The sequence below is a fragment of the Herpailurus yagouaroundi genome, unplaced genomic scaffold (assembly GCF_014898765.1).
Source record: "Herpailurus yagouaroundi ecotype Mexico unplaced genomic scaffold, PumYag 77, whole genome shotgun sequence".
In the NCBI taxonomy this organism is placed as follows: domain Eukaryota; kingdom Metazoa; phylum Chordata; class Mammalia; order Carnivora; family Felidae; genus Herpailurus; species Herpailurus yagouaroundi.
The window spans coordinates 23,326,218-23,331,581 of record NW_024412388.1 but is presented as its reverse complement, the minus strand read 5'-3'; the positions used below and the strand labels follow the sequence as shown (position 1 = coordinate 23,331,581).

The 5,364-nt window shown below is 47.8% G+C and overlaps 1 long non-coding RNA gene across 1 annotated transcript in view; it reads left to right on the top strand.

Moving 5' to 3' along the window:
- LOC121024932 (uncharacterized) overlaps window positions 1-4,186 on the top strand; it is an 18,988-nt gene extending 14,802 nt beyond the window's left edge. The window contains exon 5 of the long non-coding RNA XR_005787882.1: window positions 3,022-4,186. This is a non-coding gene — a long non-coding RNA (uncharacterized LOC121024932). The remainder of the gene's footprint in view (window positions 1-3,021) is intronic.
- Window positions 4,187-5,364: the final 1,178 nt, after the last annotated feature.

Sequence of the window (5,364 nt, the reverse complement as noted above, 5' to 3'; positions counted from 1 at the left end):
TCTATCCATCCATCCATCCATCCATCCATCCATCCATCCACCCATTCTTCCATCCATCTATCCACCCATACATACATACACCCATCCATCCATCTACCCATCCATTCATCTACCTATTCCCCCATCCATCCAGCCATTCATCCATCCATCTACCCATTGTCCCATCCATCCACCCACCCATCCATCTACTCATCCATTCATCCATGCATCCTTCCACCCCCCCCCCCCTCCACCACACACACATTGGTTAATTTAGTGTTTTAATGAGGAACTGTGAGAACCCAGGGTCTTTCTATATTTTTGCTCTGTGGTCCTCAGAACATCAGGCTTTTGTCCCCATCTTTGCTCCTCATGACTGCAGGATCTCTGAGCGTCTCTCCTCACACATCAGTGTTCAGAAGCCAGAAGAGAGAACATCCCCTCTCTGTGTTTCTTTAATGAGGAAAACTTTCCTGAGGGATCCCCGGGAGACTTCCTCTCATGTCTCCTGGGTCACAATTGCATCACATGGCTCTTCCAAAACAGCTCTCTGGCAAGGTGAAAGGTATCCCCACGATGGCCGTAAACTAAACAAGATGTGTCACTGGCGGGTGGGGAGGGGCTCAGATCTCCTTGTATAGGCTTCCAGAGACTCTAGGGGAATTGGGATTCATTTAGCAAGGAGGAAGGAAGGGGAAGAGGGAGGTAGCTGATGAGTAGGCAAATGTGTCAGCCACTCCATCCATCTTCCCATTCGCTCATCATCTGCACAGCGATTCATCCATATATCCCCCATTTATCCATCCATGCGTCCATTCATCTATCAAACGTTTATTGATGCCCACTGAGAGCCAGGCCCTCTGCTCCTCATCTGATGGGAACTCACAAGAAAAAGATCTCGTTAGGGAGAAATATGGAGTTTCCCATCACACCTCTGATAACTGCTTTATTTAAGTCCCAGTAAGAATCATATCTGGAGATCGTGCTGTGCATTGCAGTTTGCGAAGACCTCCCAGGACCACTCCTTCATTCCACACACGTTTATTAAGCATCTGCCACAGCCAGGCACAGCTTTTTAGTTTTACAAAGTGCTTTTTCCTGCATTTGTCAGGGAGAGCGCTCCAAAGTCAGAGACCAAATGTATTTTGGAGGCAGGAATGAAGCGTCCCTCAGGCCTTCTTCAGAGCCAAGGGCGGGGAGTCTCCTGGGGTCAGAGTTGTTGACGGGGTGGGCTTCCCCTGGGGTGAGGGAGAAAGTGTTTTCCAGAGACAGGTCAGGGCCTTTCTAGAACTAAACAGACAGCATTTTTTAGGGCTGGAAGTCAGCGTTGTTCAGGGCTAGGGTGGGGTTTCTGCGTCCACAGGTTATGTCTTCTGGGTGTCACCCTGTCCCAGGGTGTCTTCTGGGCCAGGTATGACGGAATCGTACTTTCCAGTACAAAGTGGGCATCTCTCCTAGCCCCAAGGGGAGGTGCAGATCTTCCCTCTGAGAAGCCAGGCAGTGTCCCCCAGCCCTCTAGGGGCAGTGGGGTTGGTAAATGTAACTTGGCCTTTGACACGAATGCCTCCGTTTTGGTCAGGCTCACTTGCCTCCTCACCCTTCACCTCCCAGGACACTCAGAGCCTGTTACCGGTCTGTGCAACATCTCAGGATCTCCAAATCTACCTGATGGCCCACTGACCCTCATCATCCCACGTTCTACCTCCTGGGTCCCTCTCTACTCAGACCCAGGGATGGAGGGCAGTGTCGCTGTAAGAACAATTACTTCCACTCATGTGTCAGCTAGAAAACGGGCCTCGCCTCCCAGGTGATCAAATTCTAGGCCTTCCAGATGAGAAGAAATACCTTGAATTATGTATGTATTCTTAAGGTCATTAGGATAATGGCAGGACACGTGAAGACATCAGGAATGCCAGGTTTTCAGAACATTCTTGCCTTCCGTGTCCTCTCAACCGTGTCCACTCTTGGTTTAGAGTGGGTGCCAGACATCAAGGACAGGGGTTAGCGACATGTGTGGCTTGGAATCCCCCATACCCAGAGACCAGGGGCCCTTCAGACGCTGGAGCTATGATTACGCCAGATACAAAGTCTTCCCCACTCAGAGGCTCAGAGCCCACGACCTTCGAAGATATTAGGTCTCCATTCTTGGGGGCTTAAATGGCAGGGTGATGGAGCCAGCTCGTAGTGGCGATTGTATGAGGTGACTCAACACATCTCCTCCCAGATCTGCTTTCAATGACGTCACGTTAATAACTTGAACTCAGCCACGGTGGGGTGTTCCAACCACCATGGAAATCGGCAAACACTACCCGTCAGCGGCGCCCCTCCCCCATTGAGGGCCTGTTGTTAAAATTCACCAGCACCCCACTCAGAGACCTCCAGACTCAGAGCAGAAAGTCCTCCAGGTTTAGGGGCGGACTTTCTGGATCTTGTGATGAAACTATTTTCTAGATTTTTGGATATTGTATTTTCTGGAGCCCCGCGCAGTACAGATCATAGTCACGAAGGGGGGTATTTCCTGGAGCTTAGGATGGAGTGTTTTCCAGAGCTAACAACATAGAGTGATCGCTACGGGCAGAACAAATGTTTTCCAGGGTGTGCAGTGAGCTGTTCCCCTGTGCTCAAGGAGTGTTTTCCAGATCCAGGGATGGAGTTTTTCCCAGAGCCGTGGACGGAAGTTTTCCCACTCCTAAGTACGGAATTTTCCAGAGCTGGGGATTGAGAGTTTTCTTGAGAAATCGAAAAGCAAGTTCTCTGGGTTAACCCTGCTGATATAAAGGACCTCAGAGCCTGTCCTGGGTGTGAGGCCCCCTGCGCGGTATCTCGGAGGTAGCAGCCTTCTAGCAAATGTAGATACAGCCTTCTAGTATCTTCTAGTATCTTCTAGTAAATATAGATCTAGTAAATATAGATGCCTAGATACAATATAGGCAGTGAGGAGAAACGTATACTGGCCTGTCCGGGGGTCCGACGGTCCTTAATGGGGTGTCCTGGCAGACCTCCTTCCTCTTCTGACCCTCGTTTCCACACCACAAAATCAAGGATGAAAAGAGATGACGCCACCTAATATCCACACCAGCTCCGACGTGCACTAGCACTCTAGGACCTGAACCCTGGCCTTCAGAAGCTGCCCCAAAGTCTGTCCTTTGAGCAGGGAGAGCGGAGTCATGTCTCAGTGTCTGCAATGACATCCGTCAGCATCCTGTTGGAGGGTTGGGTGAGGTCCCGAAGGTGCAAATATGGTGACTCGGCCAAGGACCCAGGAGTGGAGGTCCCCTTGTGGCTAATCAGCCCTCCTTCTCAAGACTTCTCGGCCACCTATACGTGCAAAGATGAACAGCAAATGGGAAACCAAAGCATTCCCGTGCCAAGAGCGAAGGGAAATCTGCCTTCTGTCCCCAAGAAGGGCTCCCTGCCCAGAAGGGAAGGACAGCATTTCTCATCACGTGAGCCGAATCTGTTCCTGAAGATGTATTGCAAAGCGAGACTTTGGAGACCATACGGCCTTCCTGGCCCATCACACTCCCCGTCAGTGAACACAAATGTCTCAGAAACCCTGTTGGACACGAATACGACAACCTTTCAAGGAGGTCCGCCCCAAATAAAGCCTTTTAAATTGAAATCAATAAAAAAAAACTATTGTTTTTTTAAATTATTATTCTGATTTTAAAATCACCCGATTATTTAGCCCTGTATGGATGAGCCTTGGGCAGGTTGGTGTACCGGGATACATAGAGGGGAGGGTGTGAACGGGGTGTTCTTTTTGCATCACAATGGACACGTGCTGTATTGTAAATAACCAGTAGATGGGCGGGTTAAAGACGCTAGAGCCCGGCTGCTCTGGACCCGGGCTGGCAGTGCCCTCAGGTGTCTGGCAGAAGCAAGGAAAACGTATGGAAAATAATCAAGCCAAACCCCCGGATCCCTATGGGAGACCCGCCGAGAATCACCTGCTGCACGTACTACCTTCTGCCGCCTGTGCCTGCGTGCAGCGTGAGTGCTTCCGGCAGTGAAGATCCCGCACGTGTTAATTACCGCACATCTTTGTTTGTTTCCTGTGCTCGGGACCTCAATTTTTCTTTTCTTTTCTTTTCTTTTTTTTAGTAAGCCATTCCGATGTGAGAATTCAGCTAGTAAGGGATAAAGTTACAATTGTTTAATTTCAGTCAATATTTAATTTATTAAAGTTACAGATTTTAGAAGCTAACTTTCGCTGTTGCTTCCAGCTTATGGATCTTGATATTTTATTTATGAACTTAGTAATTTTCATGTAAAAAGTAAGATCACATTTACTTGTTTATTGATCCAGATTCAATTAACTCATACATTTGAAAGATTAAATTCCCACAAACTTTTAGCACCGTTTACACGTTGAATTAAGCAAATTCCTTTAGATATCTCAAACTACAATTACACATTCAATTTATCTGATTTAAACCCTTCAAACACCTGACAAGGGAGATTTACAAATCTGATGAACAAATTATTCCCAAGCACTTAAATAACTTTTGTAAATCAAATCCGACATAAAATTAGTTGCTCAGATTTTGTGTCAAACATAAAAAACAAGGAGAACATGCATAAAACAAAACAATGATTATAAAATTTCTTACTACAAATGTAAACACAATTTATATAAAATGTTCAGTATTATGATTTATTTCTTTATTGTCTTTTCATGTTAAAAGAAATATGTGTGGGGCGCCTGGGTGGCGCAGTCGGTTAAGCGTCCGACTTCAGCCAGGTCACGATCTCGCGGTCCGTGAGTTCGAGCCCCACGTCGGGCTCTGGGCTGATGGCTCGGAGCCTGGAGCCTGTTTCCCATTCTGTGTCCCCCTCTCTCTCTGCCCCTCCCCCGTTCATGCTCTGTCTCTCTCTGTCCCAAAAATAAATAAAAACGTTGAAAAAAAATTAAAAAAAAAAAAAGAAATATGTGTGAGTCAACCTATGCATTTTTCACCCTCGTCAAGGTGAACTACATTTCTGTCTTGCATTAAAAATTGGGTTACTTGGGGGCTGCCTGACTCTTGATTTTGGCTCAGGTCATGATCTTACGGTTCGTGGGATCGAGCCCCAGGTCGGGCTCTGTGCTGAAGGTGCGAAGCCTGCTTGGGATTCTCTCTCTTCCTCTCTCTCTCTCTACTCCTCCCCTGCTCATGCCCTCTCTCTCTGTCTCTCTCAAAATAAATAAACACAAACCATCCAGGTTACTTGGGAGAAGGCTCAGGTCCATGACATCGGAGGAGAGGCTTTGGCTGAACCCTGGACAAGGCCAAGAGACACCAAAGATGCTCCAGACCACCCGAAGCCCAATCACGAGTGGCCTTTCCAGACATCTGATGGGTTGGCCTCCCTCTTGAGGTAGGGTTCTGTTGGCCATGTCTT